Below are 18,491 nucleotides of genomic sequence, written 5' to 3' on the forward strand. Positions count from 1 at the left end.
AAGGACTTGTACCGTCCTTAGCAGCAACAGTAGTACCAATGCTGGGAGAATAGAGCAGAACATGCTCAACAGAAGTTGTGGGTTTCTTACCCATTGCAGCAGTAGTCTTAGCCTCTTCAGTGGGAAACTTAAGAACGTTGTCAGCAAAGTCGTCAGCATTAATATTAAAATCATCGAAAACTTAATTCAGTGGCTTATTTGCCACAGAAGTATGAGGTACCACCCGGTCAAAAGCCGTAGCAGGCTGCTTCTCAAGAGAAGCACCCTGTGCCACTAACGCCTCAGACCTTAAAGCAACTTCCCTAGGTGTAAGGAATATTTCAAGCATTACCCCAAACTTGAACCCCACTGTGATCATACACTTAAGCATGGTGGCGTCCAAAGGGAAGGAAGCTAGAGAAAAAGAGTCACAAACAAGTTTTAGGAACTTGTAAACCGTTCACAGAGTGAAGGTTACACCCCTTAACGACCCAGAAGATCGTTAACTCCAATAATTATTGTGAAGGTACAAATTCAATCTAAAAGAGAAAGAACCTGCCCTAATAATAGGCCTCTAGTTTATTCTTCTCATACTAATGTGCACTTTCTGACTAACATGCAATTATTAAGTTAACCCTAAACCTGTTTATCTATGTTGGTTGAATATTAATGCACAAATAAATCTATTATTGGAGATCACTTGAAATATAATCAAATTAGCCCTAAACAAGATTATTAATGATCTTATCAAGCTTGATTATAAGTACCAATTCCCTTTAAACATGCATAAAAGGTGTGATCAAGCAATAACAATAAAATCATCAAGCAACATAATCATAATTACAATAATCATAATCATAACAATAATAATTAAAATAATCATCATAACGCTAAAGCATAATAATAGCAAGATCCTAGGCATGATACTAACAAGATTAATAACAACCCTAGAATGTCACTAAACATCAAAGATCAAATATATAGCCCTAACATGATACTAACATGAATATTAGGAAAGAAAATCAAAGGCGACACATAAATCATAATTGACATTACATTCTTTACCCTAAACATAATACTAGGAACTTATTGTTGTCACCCTAAACATCAAATTAAGGAAAGCCTCCTAACATGATACTAGGAAATCAAAATAACAACCTAGATATGATTTCTATATCATAATATCAATAAAAAAAAATAAAGCACTTAAATGGATGCCTCATACCTCTTTCTAATAACAAAATACACACGTTAGTAACTTCAAGGAAAATATAAAATAATCAAAGAATTAAATCTAATAATTGAAAGAGAGATTTTGCACTAAACCCTCATAAATTAAAACCTTTCACGTCTAGGGTGAAGGCAACTCTAAACTTGGCTAGGTGTGTCTAGATCTTGTGAATGCAAAATTTTGTATTTGAGAAAGGCTAGTTTAGAAAAAGAGAGAGATAGAGAGAGTATCAAAAATATCTTGATGAGAGTTGGTATTGACAGTTGTGGATTGATGAAAATTCATGATTGAAAACAGAATTTTAGGAGGCTATTTATAAAGAAAATCAGTCGGATATGATAAAAAACGAATCAGAGTTTCGAAAAGAATAAAACATGACTGCGGCGCCAAGCACGCGCTTGTCGCCAGACGATGGAGCTGTCGTCAGGCGAAGACGTGTCGTATGGCGCTGCAAATTAGTTTTCCATGCGTTTTCTTTTTTTGATAAAATTTAAGCGTACGAGAGGGTAAAACTGTAACTTCCTTAAAAACACTTCTTTTATTCTAGGAAAATTTACAAATTGCAGCCATTTAAAGTTCGTATTTTGCAAATTGCAGCCATTTAAATTTTTTTTGCAAATTGCAGCCCAAAAGTTTGTATAAATTGTAAATTGCAGCCCGATTCAATTTTTTCATCGGTTTACGTGTTGAAAAATCTTCGGTTAAGGTTTTAGAGGTCATTTTAGCCCTTAGGGGCCCGAATTGAGCTCGGAATTAGCAAAAAAATAACGTAAGTGTGTCTCATATTTACAGTTTCCCACAAATCGATACACTTTTGTTACGCAAAACGAGATACTTGCGCTAATTTTTTGCTAATTCCGAGCTCAATTCGGACCCCTAAGAACTAAAATGGTCCCTAAAACCTTAATCGAAGATTTTTCAACTTGTAAACCGATGAAAAAGTTGAATTGGGCTGCAATTTACAATTTATATGAACTTTTGGGCTGCAATTTACAAAAAAAAAAATTTAAATGGCTGCAATTTGCAAAATACGAACTTTAAATGGCTGCAATTTGCAAATTTTCCTTTATTCTAATTAAAACTCCTAAAAGTCAATTAAAGTCAATTTATCAATGCTAATTAAATTAGGAATGAAAAGAACCTTCAAGAAGATTCTAGAATACTATAATCAATTCTAATTGCATTAGGAATGATAAATCAATAATAGGCCCTTCTCTAGATCATTGGGCCGCATATAAAGATCAAACAGGGCCCAGTTTAGTAATTTGGCCATAACTTCCTCATTATTCATCGGAATTAGGCTTATAATATATCGTTGCAAAGCTCTTTTCGAACCAGACCCAACTACACTATTATTGGACTGTTGCCATGGACCAAACTAAACTGGATTGACTATTTTCTTAAAATAGGTTTTCAAAAACAGAGAAAAAGAAAAGAATTAAAAACTAACCGCAACACTAGACTTTCCACACTTTCACTTCATTCGATTATGATTGGACGTGAAAGATACTCGTCACTGGGTTTGGTTTTGGGGAGACACAAATGGGTGTCTACAAAAGCCCCCACTTTGACTGAGTTTGGAGAAATGCAAGTTTCGAAAACAAAAGTCAAAGTATTGATAGGGACGGAGAATAATTCAGGATCCTAAATCATTCTTGTAACGCCGATACCTGCAAACTAGCGTTAGTTTAAAACATATAAAAGAGTTTAAGAAATGTGTATCTTGCACCGTCGAGCACACATCTCTGGAAATAACCGATTTGTATTGCATTTGCCGTTGTGACAACCTTTCACAATCTAGGGAACGCCATCTTGCTATTTTGATGTTATCTCGTCTCAGAACAATGGAGCTTTTTGTTATATCCACGCGTCTCTGAAAAAAGAGCTTTTTTCTCAAATCATAGTGACAACCTTCCCAATCATAGCAAAAGTCGTCGAAGACCGCCTCATCATGAACCGTCCTTCTCAAATCTTGGTGACAACCTCCATAATCTTAGCGAATGCTGTCGAAGACCGCCTATCTCGTGATATCTTCTCAAATCTTAGTGACAACCTCTATAATCTTAGCGAATGTTGTCGAAGACCGCCTAGCTCGTGCTATCTTCTCAAATTTTGGTGACAACCTCCATAATCTTAGCGAATGCCATCGAAGACCGCCCATCTCGTGCTATCTTCTCACATCTTAGTGATAACCTCCACAATCATAGCGAATGCTGTCAAAGAACGCCCATCTCGTGCTATATTCTCAAATTTTGGTGACAACCTCCACAATCTTAGCCAATGTTGTCGAAGATAACTTCACTTAAAGTCATCCTCAGTTGTTGCGATAAAATTCCAAAGGAAACTACCAAAGACCAACGCTTGTTGATCCTTAATGCTACTTGAATTTTGCTGTTATAGATACTTACTTAAATTGCTGTTGTGCCAGTACGTCGACGCTTTTTGCTTTTTGTGAACCATTACGTTGGTGCCTGCGATGAGCCAATGTTTAGGCGCTTTAAGCTAAGTGAGACGATCTTTTGTCAGGTCGATCACTTATTGCGATTGTAATCAAGACGACTACTCAATCATGTCAAATTGTTTATATGGGCTAATTGATGTACCAAGGAACCCAAAATTGTTGTATGAGGTCCGCATAATCTAATACGGGGGCCACACATTGTGTCGCCTCACCAGCGCTCGCTAGAACTATCTGGCCGCGCGTTTCTTTTGTCGCCATGCGACAGATGTTGTCGCCAGGCGACAGCCTTTTCGTTTGGCGCTAGAGTTGGGTCTTCCCTATTTTGCCCTTGCTGTTGTTGTTGCTCAGTTTCGCTCCGAACTTTGAACTTGGTTGTTTCCTTTCAACCAAATCCGCTCAAATCTTTTGTAAATTAAAGCTCTTCATCTCTAATTTACTGACCTACGTAACTTTGTTCAAACTCCTCTCATCTTGGAAGAATCTCTTATATCATATTCGCGGTAATCCGAGAATGTTCTTGATTGCTGGGGTGCACCTGCATTTATATCTTAGACTATAGGAATTTGCTTATCTTTTTTTAGGGTTGACCTAAGACTTAGTGTTGCTTGACTCATTGACTTGACAAGACACAAGATAAGTTGACACGTGTGACTCGAAAATGCAAAAAAGCAAAAATAATTTTCGTCATTTTTGTGGAGAGTACCGACTTTCTCCCGAAAAAGAAAGACGCGAAAAAGAATCGAAGTGAAGTTTTTGAAGGTGCATGTTGAATGAGCTTAGTCAAATGTTGTTGATACTATCTCTCATAGTGCAAGGATTAATCCATCCTAAGTTATCTCAATTGTTGACTCAATTGTTGACTCAATGATGAAAACATTTGGGTAACTTAGGCACGGAGGCTAAGCACTTCATACTTTGTAATGCAATGATGATTATGATTGATGAGTGATGTTTATATGACAATGCATGCTTCAACGTTGTGTTAATATTTCATGACAAAGGGTTCCTAAGGGAAGGACTATTTGGTCATGTATCTGTGCCGTGTGTGAAAGTGACACTAAAGTTAGGCCGCAAGGGCTAAGTGTGTGGAAAAATATATTAAAAAGAGTCAAATAGTGGTGACTCTTAGGCTGGGTAGGCTAATGATGTAGGGATGAAGCCCCCAAGTATAGCTCTACATGAATAGGGATGAGCATTGGAGATCCTTTGATATGATCTTGGTGTGAGTGTGTGAATGTGACTATGAATGCATGTTTATTACGGCCGCACCTCGATGTGAGGTTGCCTACGTATCCGTTAGGAATTAGGCCAAACGTAGCTCTAGCCGAACCTTGCACAAGTGTGTGTATACCTCAAAAAGGTCTTTTTAAGGGTTGTAACGTGGTTAGGCTAAAGGTTAGAAAATAAGGGGATAAAGGCTCAAGACCCTAGATTAGCCCCCAAGGTGTGCAACTTTGCTTATGAATTTTTATATTTTTATGCTTGAGGCTTTTAGCTCTCTCTTTGCTTTAGCATTTATTTTATTTTTATAAGTGTGGGCAATCCCGATCATACGGTCTATCACTCACTTGGCATTCATGTTTCTCAGGCACGGTACCGAGCACTCGATAAGAGATGCAATCTGAGACGTGTTCATATCGAAGACATTTTCATATCAAAGACATTGGAACACTTGCCCTTTTGTACACTCTTTTTTTTTTTGCTTATATTTGCTATTTTAATCTTTTGAAATCACTCAAGCTTTAAATATTGCATAAATTGCACACTGTCACATCCCAAGGTTAGTTAGATGTGGGTTGAAGAAAGAAAAGTCCATCGTTAGACAAAACTGAAAGTGGTTTATCAAAAAAGGATTGCGTAAGGGTAAAAGGTGATATGATGTGGCTTCAAGGGGTGCCTCAAATCATTAGTATTCCTAGTGCTTAATTCAAAATGGAATTTTTTTTTAATGCAATGCAATGCAATGATCATATGCAAGAAAATAAATGCTCATTTTATTAAAAGGGAAAAAGAAAGAATCTACAAAATTAATCTAAGGGAAAATAAAGGTGCCTATGCTAGACTTATTGGGGAAAGGAAAAAATAAAAATGAAATAGACAAAAGAGGTCATGAAAGCTTGTCGTTGAAGCTCGCCTCTTGTCTAGTGTCGTTTGCTCCGTCATCACCCAGTCTTCTCGCTAGCTAGAGGCAATGGGATCTTGTTTGCTTCTTTGAGATCTCGAATGAGATTTTGAAACCTGTAGCATTGATCGGTAGTATGACCATTTTCTTGATGGTACATGCAATAGGAATTGGGATCCCATCTTGAAGATCGCTTTTCTAGTGATGGATCCTTAGTAGGGCCAACAGGTTTGATTAATCCTCGATCATAGAGACGATCAAAAGCAGCATCGTAGGTCATCCCAATGGGTGTGAACTCTCTCCTGGGTTTCTTTTTATACCCTTGATTATCCATAGCTAATACACCGTTATGGTCAAAGTTACTAACATTATTACTAGAGTGGGCGTGTTCGGAAGAAGAAGGATTGTCGTTCTTCTTTCCTTTCCAGCCACTGTGGTTACTATTGTTAGTAGCTTTTTGTTTTGCGAGGTCATCTTCGATCTCGATGCCTATGTCATAGACGGCCTTGAAAGTATTCAAGTTTTGTTGATATTTTAAATGCTTCGAATACTTCTCTTGGAGATTCTTGATAAACATCCTTACATATTCTTTTTCGGTGGGCACCTCAATCATCTTAGCGGAAGTTTCCCTCCACTTATTGAAGATAGAAGTAAAGCCTTCATTCTCTTTTTGTCTTAGCTTCTCGAGTTGTCTACAGTCGGTTTTGACTTGAATATTACATTTATATCCATCAATGAAAGCGTTTACAATAGCATCCCAAGTAGATGTTTTCTCCTTATCAAGAGAAAAGAACCATTATTGACAAACGGTCTCAAGAGATAAAGAAAACAAGGAATGATAGACTTTCCTATCAATCCCCTTAATGTTCATTATAGTTTCGAAGGCTTTTAAGTGGAAATAAGGATTATCTGTTGCCTTGAACTTAGGGATGTCAGTGGTATTGAACTTCTGCGGAAGAAGCTCCTTTTCCACCGAGATCCCTTGTGAGCTAATGCCCTGGAATTTATAGTCCTTGGATATCTTGCTAATGCTTTCTTGCATGACCTCCATTTGTTGTTGCTTTACAGGGTCAATGATTTGAAGGGTTAAAGCCTTCAACACCTCAGTCACGTCAGCCATTTGCTTCTTAAGCTCATTGACTTCTTCTTGACTTGCCATTATCTTCTTAGCTTTCCTTTTCCGACCAACCGATTTATCAAAAAGTTGTACTTAAATAAAGGTGTTGTCCTTGATTAATCGCCCTTCTCTCCTTGACCAAGTACTGTGGAAAGGGAAATTAGGGATATTCACTTTTAATAATTTGACCCAAACTCTATTCAAAATGCATGGATGGAAGAAGATAGGAAGAATGAAGGTTGTGATATGGAGGAATCATATAGAAAATGGAAAGATGATGTAGATGGAGAGATATGAAAAAATTAAGAATAGAATGTACCCCCGACTCAAACAACGGAAAAAACCGACTGATGCATGAACCTAAGACATGGTCATGGTGCCATATACTCAAAGTGTGTGCTACGATTAGTGAGTGTAGGTGACATGTTAAGACTCTTGTGTAAGACCATGTGGCTAGACTATGTGACTAGACTTATTAAAGGACTTAACAAAGGTACTGTTATTAACAAAATAATCGAATTGAATAGCAAACTGTTTAATTAGACTCGCCGTGATGACTCGAGTAAAATTTTGAACTGTCGCCGCACTCTGTAGTGCAGCGCCAGACGATAGAGCTGTCGCCAGGCGTTACACAACACAGTGTGGCGCTGCAGCCCAAATCATGACGCCAATACTGGAGCGTTAATCTGGGATTGCGTTCAGTATTTTAACTCTACGGGACATGCCTAAAGTCGTACTAAGTCAATTCTGATTAAATTATTAGACTTTCATTACTCAAATTAACTAATTAATTAATTACGCAAAGCCCTTTTAGTCATTAATTAGTTTATTTAGACTTAAACACAAGTCAACAAACGGTTAGGAAAAACACATAGAGTATGCACAACAAATAATTTAATGCACAATTAGTCACGTAGGCACAATATGATGCAATTAGTTTGCAACCTAACCATTGCTCTAGTTCTCTAAAGCTCAGGATATGGGTTAGTCAAAGAGAGTCCATGGTTACTTGTCCAGATGCACCGCACGGAAGCCTTACCTTTTGAAGAGTTGGCACGAGTGGATGGGACACCGCGAGTTAAAAACTCGCTTCCATGGTTTGGTGAATTCAACATTCTCGGATATAACCTTTGTTGCACAGAGCGTTCAATCAGGTAGATGGAGCATGAATTCCCAGAGGGTTATGTCCATATGTAGAACACATATGGATTTCAGAAAAGTGAGAAAAACTCAATCAGGAAGTAGAATCGAGCAAACAATGCTAAAAAATGGTCAAAATTATAACGCATAATTCTGGCTCGATATTGGAAGAACTTGGCGCCAGCGAACAGAGGTCGTCGCCGCAATATGGCTTTGTCGCCTGGCGACAGAGTCATATCGTCGGCGACAGACTCTGTTTTCTGGACGCCAGTTCCTACATGCCTCAGCAGCTTTCTATGCTTGATAAAATTTTCCAGTTTTGCGCAGCATTATTTCGATCCTAGTTGTGAAAGATATTCCTCAAATTTCCTACGTGTGAAAATCCTATGTTTTTAACTCATTACGGATGGTCTTTCCAATGAGATCTTTTTTATGCATATGACAATAATGTTAATCAAAATTACGCACATGAAATACTTAGAACTTTTCGAGTCTCATCCACTCATTCTAAATAATTGCCAAAATAAATTTTAGCAATAGAAATAGAAATCCTCCCCAGCGGAGTCGCCAAAAACTTTAGGGAATATTTCAATCATTACCCCAAACTGAACCCCACTGTGATCATACACTTAAGCATGGTGGCGTCCAAAGGGAAGGAAGGTAGAGAAAAAGAGTCGCCAACAAGTTTTAGGAACTTGTAAACCGTTCACAGGGTGAAGGTTACACCCCTTAACGATCCAGTAGATCGTTAACTATAATCGGTTTGGAACCATGACTGAAAATTCGGGGATGAAGAAAAAAATTCAATCAAAAAGAGAAAGAACCTTCCCTAATAATAGGCCTCTACTTTATTCTTTTCATACTCATATGCGCTTTCTGACTAACATGCAATCATTAGGTTAACCCTAAACATGTTTATCTATGTTGGATGAATATTAATGCACCCATAAATCTATTATTGGCGATCATTTGAAATACAATCAAATTAACCCTAAACAAGATTATTAATTATCTTATCAAGCGTGATTACAAGTACCAATTCCCTTTAAACATGCATAAAAGGTGTGATCAAGCAATAACAATAAAATCATCAAGCAACATAATCATAATTACAATAATCATAATCATAACAATAATAATTAAAATAATCATCATAACGCTAAAGCATAATAATAGCAAGATCTTAGGCATGATACTAACAAGATTAATAACAACCCTAGCATGTCACTAAACATCAAAGATCAAATATATAGCCCTAACATGATACTAACATGAATATTAGGAAAGAAAATCAAAGGCGACACAGAAATCATAATTGACATTACATTCTTTACCCTAAACATGATACTAGGAACTTATTGTTGTCACCCTAAACATCAAATTAAGGAAAGCATCCTAACATGATACTAGGAAATTAAAATAACAACCTAGATATGATTTCTATATCATAATATCCATAAAACAATTAAAGCACTTACTTGGATGCCTCATACCTCTTTCTAATAACAAAATACACACGTTAGTAACTTCAAGGAAAATATAAAATCAAAGAATTAAATTAAATAATTGAAAGAGAGATTTGGGACCAAACCCTCATAAATTAAAACCTTTCACGTTTAGAGCGAAGGCAACTCCAAACTTGGCTAGGTGTGTCTAGATCTTGTGAATGCGGAATTTTATATTTGAGAAAAGGCTAGTTTAGAAAAAGAGAGAGAGAGAGAGAGTATCAAAAATTTCTTGATGAGAGTTGGTATTGATAGTTGTTGATTAATAAAAATTCATGGTTGATTGAAAACAGAATTTTAGGAGGCTATTTATAAAGAAAATCAGCCGAATATGATAAAAAAACGAATCATTGTTTTGAAAAGAATAAAACACGACTGCAGCGCCACACACGCGCCTGTCGCCAGACGACGAGCTGTCGCCAGGCGACAGACGTGTCGTATGGCACTGCAAATAGTTTTACACGCGTTTTCATATTTTGATAAAATTTAAGCGTACGAGAGGGTAAAACTGTAACTTTCTTAAAAACACTTCTTTTATTCTAATTAAAACTCCTAATAGTCAATTAAAGTCTTTTCATCAATGCTAATATTAGGAATAAAAAGAACCTTCTAGAAGATTCTAGAATACTATAATCAATCCTAATTGCAATAAGAATGATAAATCAATAATAGGCCCTCCTCTAGATTATTGGGCCACATATAAAGATCAAACCGAGCCCAGTTTAGTAATTTCGCCATAACTTCCTCGTTATTCATCGGAATTGGGCTTATAATATATCGTTGGAAAGCTCTTTTCGAACCCGACCTAACTACACTATTATTGGACCCTTTCCATGGACCAAACTAAACTAGATTTGCTATTTTCTTAAAATAGGTTTTCAAAAACAGAGAGAAAGAAAATAATTAAAAACTAACCGCAACACTAGACTTTTCACACTTTCACTTCATTCGATAATGATTCGACGTGAAAGGTACTCATCACTGGGTTTGGTTTTTGGGAGACACAAATGGGTGTCTACAATAGGTGTACGGCGAGAGTCCCTCAGACCCCCTACAGTAGATGAAGAAGGCTCCGCTTCAGCACAGTCAGCAGCGGTCACAGTGCCAAAAAGAGCTATCAACTCAACCGGAGCCAAGCGCAACTCACCCTTCAAAAAGCCAACATGAACTTCCAAGGTTTCAAAATGTTCCGAAGGATAATCAGGTGTGACAGTGAGAGGGTCATTCCTGTTGTCTGTTAGCCCAAGAATGCGCTTATTCAGCTTGTCATAACCTGAAAATCAAGTAGCAAAGGAAAAAGAACAAAAATCATAAGGGCTCAGCATAGACAAAAACAAAAGAAGAAAAACACTTAGAAAATATATAAAAGAGAAAACAAAGCCTACCAGACTCATGAGTAGAGCATAAGCGCATAGCAGAAAGGTGCGCATTGCCTACAATGTACAAAGAGTTAGGTAGACAAACCTTGGGAAACTTTGCATCACATGTGCCTGCTCTCTACAAAAGCTTCTGTCTCACGAGCAGCCTCAGTGGAGGAAACAGTAACTCCAGCCATGTTAGTACGAATCTCCCTGAAATTACGCGGCACGGCAAAAGAGGAAGGCACTGCCACCTAGAAAAACTTGCCCGTCCATTCCCTGAAACGGCCAAGTTTGGGGTAGGATAAAACTCGACCCTCTTTGGGATCCACGTAATACCACCAAGACTCATAACTAGAAGATGACCTTTTCTGGCTCATTAGAGATTTGAACAGATGTAGTGATTCAGGACATCTCCGAAAGCGCAGGAACCACAATAAGCATATCAAAGTGTGTGTAGAGAGGCAGGATGCAATAAAGCAATGTAAAAGGTTAAAAGCCCGAAAGACCTTATCAAAAGTAGGGTCAAGAGGGAATCTCAACCCTAAGTCTAGTTGAGAAGCAAAGACGACAAAATGGCCAGCAGGAGGAGCAGACAAATTTGAGCCCTCAGTTGGTAAAATCAGTTTGTTGCCCTGACCAAAGTGGTAGAACTTCTGCCCCACAGCAGTGAGATCTAACTTCCTTGCATCCTTATGCCAGGTGGAATCCAGCACACAATTTTTAGGGCCATGACACCTTTCATCCAAATGAAGTCAGTTTTGCCCTCCTCAATGGGCTCCTCCACATAGATGGACTGGCAGTCGTAAAAAGCCCTCTCACTAAGAGAATCAGCCACCTAGTTCATGTTTGTAGTCGAAGAAGGAGATAATGAAGAAGTTGCAGTGTTGCCACCATGCACTACATAATGGTTAAACTGATTCACATTAGTCGTGTCATCAAACCAAGCAAAACTGCTTAAAGGCTGAACATGAGGAATGGAACTAACAAGGGAAACATAAGGGGGGATTAGCCTTGACCATGTCAGCTAATATCTCATGGTGCAGCGCGCGCCTCCTTAAACGAGCAAGGTGGGGTACAGGTACCCCGTCCTGAATAAGGTCCCGCTCATAATAAGACTCAAAGAAATCAGGACGAGGCATGGACCGAAAAAGACGAAAAGCGTTGCCCTTAGCAGGACTACTACTACAAGACTCAGGTGCTACGGAAGGAGTCGCAGCAGTACTCATCTTGCCCGTAGCAGGAGGACAATCAAAAGGCATAACCATTTGTAAAGGAAGAGGGGAGAAGTAGGAGAAGCAAAAGAAGTGTGCGCAGAGCGCTCACCTCAATGAGATAAGGAAAATATGAATCAGTGGCCACATAAGGCTCACTCATATTCTAACTGTAAGCAGCGTCAGACATTCTAAGATCTACAAAGAAAAAAAACCCAAAGAAGATGAAGAAAATGGGGTGCCAAAAATTAAAGATCGGTTTAGTCCCAAAAGAGCAAGTGCAGAAAAGAAACGCAAGGATGGGAAGAAAGAATTGAGAATACAAATACAACAACAGAAGGGGATGAATTGGACTAAGACAGTCAAAATTGATCAAAAGACACAATTTTGCGACAAAAAATACAAAAAGAAACAAAATTGGGCATATACACATAAGAAAAGGTACAAAGTAAGTACCTTTATCGCAAGAAGTTGCAAGAGGAATAAAGCACAACAATAATGGAGGTCTGACAAACCAAACGGAGAACAGGGTTTTAAACTGCAACCAAGAAGGAAGAAAATTCAGTGAAAGGGAAGAATAAGGGAAAAGCAAACACAACAAGAAAATAAAGCCAGAACGAGAATAAGAGAGGCGACAACTTACAACAACAATGCAGGAACGATGTGCGTTTGAGAAGAAGACAAAGGGTGAAAATTTTAAAAATAAAGAGGAAGAGGAAGATGAAAAAATAATGAAGGTAAAAAGAAGGGAAAGAAGACAGTGAATTAAATAAGGGAGCAAATAGGCGATTGAGTGAGTAATAAAGCTGAACCGCCATGTCACCTCAGTAAAAATAAACTGTCCACTCAGATGGCTAACGCGTGTCCCACTCATACAAGATATCGTTCCCGCAAAAAAATAAAAAATTCCTCCCTGTAAGCTCGTCATTTCTCAGCCTTCAGCAGGACTAACAAAAATCCGTCCCTGCAAGCTAGTCATTTCTCAGACTTCAACAGGAGTAATCAAAATTCCTCCTTGCAAGCTCGTTATTTCTCAAACTTCAGCGGGAGTAAACGAAATTCCTCCCTCCAAGCTCGTCATTTCTCAGAATTCAGCGGGAGTAATCGAAATTCCTCCCAGTAAGCTCGTCATTTCTCGGTCTTTAGCGGGAGTAATCGAAATTCCTCCTTATAAGCTCGTCATTTCTTAGACTTCAGCAGGAGTAATAAAAATTCCTCCATGCAAGCTCGTCAATTCTCAAAATTCAGTGGGAGTAATCGAATTTCTTCCCTGCAAGCTCGTCATTTCTCAGCCTTTAGCGGGAGTAATCGAAATTCCTCCCTGTAAGCTCGTCATTTCTCAGACTTCAATGGAAGTAATCAAAATTCCTCCCTGCAAGCTCGTCATTTCTCGAATTCAGTTGGAGTAATTGAAGTTCCTCCCTGCAAGGTCGTCATTTCTCGAATTCAGTGGGAGTAATTGAAGTTCCTCCCTGCAAGGTCGTCATTTCTCGAATTCCAGACAAAACAATTCAAGTCTAATAAAAAAGTGTTCCTCTAGCATCAGCAGAGATAAATGAAACGTTCCAACGCAACTTATCTCCATCGACCTGCATCATGACCACTCAAGTCTCGAAGTCACTGTAGGGAATAATTTCAAGCCTTATTTAATCCCACTAGCTTGAACCCCACTGTGATCATACACTAAAGTACGGTGGCGTCCAAAAGGGAAGAAGATAGAGCAAAAGAGTCGCCAACAAGTTTTTAAGGAACTTGTAAACCGTTCACGAGGTGAAGGTTACACCCCTTAACGATCCAAGAGATCGTCAACTCCATAAGGTCATGAACCAAATAAGGGTCCGGGGATGATGGTACAAATCCAACCTAAAAGAGATTGAACCTGCCCTAATAATAGGCCTCTACTTTATTCTGATCGTATTCATGTGCGCTTTCTGACTAACATGCAATCAATAGGATTAACCCTAAACCTGTTTAATCTATGTTGGTTGAATTTAATGCACAAACAAACTATTATTGGCGATCACTTGAATTATAATCACAATTAACCCTAACAAGATTATTAATTATCTTATTAAGCGTGATTACAAGTAACAAATTCCCTTTAAACAATGCATTAAAAGGTGATCAAGCAATAACAATAAAATAATAAGCATCAAGCAACATAATAAATAATCAATATCATTAATAATAATATTAATCATAAAAAATCATGACAATAATGAATATCATAATCATAGCAATCAGAAATATTAATAATCATAATTATAACAATATTCATGTTAAAGCATAATAAAAGTAAGATCCTAGGCATGATACTAACAAGATTAATAACAAACCCTAGCATGTCACTAAGCGATAAAAATCAAATCTTTAGCCCTAACATGATACCAACATGAATAAATATTAGGAAGAGAATAAAAGGCATCATAGAAATCATATTTAATATTAAATATACCCTAGACATGATACTAGAAATATCATAATAACAACATAAACATGATATCTACATCATAAAATCAATTAAAACCATTAAAGTACTTACTTGGATGCCTCGTACCTCTTTCTAATAACAAAATACACGCGTTAGTAACTTCAAGGAAAATAATAATCAAAACAATTAAATTAAATAATTGAAAGAGAGATTTGGGACCAAACCCTCAGAAATTAAAACCTTTCACGTCTAAGGCAAAGGCAACTTCGAATATGGCTAGGTGTTTCTAGATCTTGCGAATGCGGAATTTTGTATGTGAAAACAAAGTTTAAAAGAAAAAGATGAAAGAAAGAGATGAATGATTAAGAGAGAATTAGAGAATTAATGATTGCGAATGAAAACTGATTGTAGGTGAATATTCGTGAGAATTGGTGAATGAAAACTTGTGAATGAAGAGAGTTGATCAAAGCTAATTAAAACTAATTGTTGATGAGAATTCGTGAATGAAAACGGAGTTTTTAATACGATATTTATAGAGAAAATCAGCCAAAAAAGATAATTTAACAAAACAGAGTCTGAAGATCGAAAAACAACCTTGGCGCCAGCCCTGGCTAATTGGCGCCAGCACCAGTGGCTAGCGCCAGGCGCCAATGGTTAGCGTCTGGCGCCAAGCCTGGTTCCAGGCGCCAAGGCCTGGGGTTGGACGCCAAACTGGTTTTCAACGCGTTTTCGAAAATCTGATAAATTTACCGTACTGGAAGATAAAATAATATAATTCCAATCGAAAATACTATTTGATCTTGATTAAAACTCTGAAAAGTCCTAATTGGATTAGGAATGATGAGAACCTTCTAGCATGTTCTAGAAGACTAAAACCATTCCTAATTGCATTAGGAATGATAAATTATATTAGGCCCTCCCCTAGATCATTGGGCCGTACATAAAGCTCAAACCGGACCCAGTTTAGTAAATTAGCCATAACTTCCTCAATATTCATCGGAATTGGGCTTATAATATATCGTTGGAAAGGTCTTTGCAAGCCCCATCCAAATACACCAATATTGGACCCATATCATGGACCAACCAAACTGGATTGGCTGTTTTTCTTAAAATAAAGTTTTCAAAAACAGGGAGAAGAGAAAAGAAATAAAACTTTCCACAACACTAGACCTTTCCACACTTTCGTTTCGTTTGATTATGATTCGACGTGAAAGGCACTCATCACCGGGTTTGGTTTTTGGGAGACACAAATGGGTGTCTACAGAAGCCCCCACTTTGACTGAGTTTGGAGAAACGCAAGTTTCGAAAACGAAAGTCAAAGTATCGATAGGGACAGAGAATGATTCAGAACGTTCTGCGATCCTAAATCAATCTTGTAACGCCGATACCTGCAAAACTAGCATTAGTTAAAAAGATAAAAGAGTTAAGAAACGCGTATCTTGCACCATCGAGCACACGTCTCTGAAAGTAACCGATTGTTGCTGCTCTGTTGTTTTGATGACCTCCTGCAAGCTAGAGAATGTCATCCCGCTTGAAAACCGCTACGCCCATAACTGCTTCCAAATTAGAAGATTGCTTTGCCCAAAACTATCCTCCCCGCTATGATAACATTCCACGTCCAAGGGAACATCATCGAAAATTATTTCTCTCGAAACAATTCTCATCCGCATTGATAATATTCCACGTCCAAGGGAATACTATCGAAAACTATTTCTCTTGAAATAATTCCCATCCACATTATGATCATCTTCCATGCCTAAGGGACTATGATCGAAGACAACTTCGCCTGAAATTACCTTCAGTTGTTTGTGACAACTTCGATGTTCACTCGTCTCTGAACAAAGAGCTTCTTTTGGATATGTTCCAATTTCCGCTGTGATAGTCTTCGAAAAGATCACTGCTTTTAGTATTTGCTATGCCAGTACGTTGGCGCTTTGCTGCTTGTGAACCAGTATGTCGGTGCTTTTGCTGTGATGACAATCCTCTTTTCTTTGGGAATAGTTGCCAACATAACTCTTGTATGATGTATGACAATCCTCTTTAGGGAAATTTGTCAATGCCACGTAACAATCCATCCTTGGAAATGTTGTCGCGATGAAGCGACAATCCGTACCTCGGAAAATTTGCCAAAATCCAATTTTTGGAAAAGTTGCCAATGCTTCGTAACAATCTTTCATAAGAACTTTGCTATGATCGACAATCCATATCTTGGAATATAACTCTTGAAAGCAATCCACCTTGGAAATTTGCCAACGCTATGCGACAATCCTTTTTGGAAAATATTTCCACTATTGACAATCTGCGTCTTGGAACATTTGCAAAAAAGAGTCGACCGACAATCCACTTCGGGAAAATTTGCCACTTACTGAAATGAATGACAATCCACGTTGAGGAACTTTTGCCGAAATTTATGATAAGTAGAGACCTACAACAATCCTTTGGGAAATTTTGCCATAGGGAATTGGGTGCATGACAATCCAATCTCGGAAAACTTGCCAACGAGCCGATGAATGTATGACAATCCAAACTTGGAAAAACTTGCCAAACAAAGAAGTAGCACGACAATCCACGCTTGGAAACTTTGCCAGAGATGACAATCCAATCTTGGAAAAACTGTCGTTGAATAAGATGCACGACAATCCATTTTTGGAAATATTGTCAGTTGGGGATGACAATCCAATTTTTGGAAAACTTTGTCGTTTTAATAAGAATGCGCGACAATCCATATTTGGAAATATTGTCGTTTAAGTGTTTGCTTTTGAACCGATGCTTTGGTGCTTGTAATGAGCCAATACTTAGGCGCTTAAGCTAAGTGAGACGATCTTTCGTCAGGTCAATCACTTATTGCAATTGTAATCAAGCCGACTACTAATCATGTCAAATTGCTTATAGGGGCTAACTGGCGTACCAAGGAACCCGAAATTGCTGTATGAAGTCGAAATCACCTTTCTGGGAGGCTTCGAGCTCTGCTGTTGCTGAAATATCTCTGGCGCCAAGAATTGGAGTAAGGTCTTCCCTATTCTGCTGCACCTGTATTTATTTTGACTATAGAACTTTGCCAATTTCTTTAACCATCTTAGGGTTGACCTAAGGTTTAATGTAGCTTCACTCGTCGACTTGACACGACTCAAGGTATAAACTTGACTTGCTGATTGACTGACTCGAGGTTGACTCGACTCGAAGTGTAATGACACGTGTGTTAGACTCAAATCAAATTGATATGACACAACATGACTCAATGTGTACATGACTCGTGCGTGCATTGTAATGTGATCGTGCGACTCGAAAAAAGCAAAAAAGCAAAACTTTTCCGTCAATTGTGGAGGGTACCGACTTTCTCCCGAAAAAGAAAGACGTGAAAAAGAAAATCAAAAGTTTGAAGATGCATGTTGAATGAGCTTAGTCAAATGTTGTGCAAGGATTAACCCATCCTAGGCTATCTCAACTGTTGACTCAATGATGAAAGTATTTGGGTAACTTAGGCACGGAGGCTAAGCACTTCATACTTCGTGATGCAATGATGATTATGAGTGATTAGTGATGCGACAAGGCATGCTTCAATGTCAAGGTTTCATGACAAAGGGTTCCTAAGGGGAGTATATTTGGTCATGTATGTGTGCAGTGTGTGAAAGTGACACTAAAGTTAGGCCGCAAGAGCTAAGTGTGTGGAAAAATATATTAAAAAGAGTCAAATGGTGGTGACTCTTAGGCTCGGTAAGCTAATGATGTAGGGATCAAGCCCCCAAGTCTAGCTCTAAATGAATAGGGATGAGCATAAGAGATCCCTTGATATGATCATGGTGCAAGTGTGTGAATGTGAATATGAATGCATGTTTATTACGGCCGCACCTCGATGTGTATCCGTTAGGAATCAGGCCGAACGTAGCTCTAGCCGAACCTCGCACAAGTGTGTATACCTCAAAAAAGGTCTTT

This window comes from Chenopodium album, chromosome 3 (genome assembly GCF_948465745.1).
Source record: "Chenopodium album chromosome 3, dcCheAlbu1.1, whole genome shotgun sequence".
In the NCBI taxonomy this organism is placed as follows: Eukaryota; Viridiplantae; Streptophyta; class Magnoliopsida; order Caryophyllales; family Amaranthaceae; genus Chenopodium; species Chenopodium album.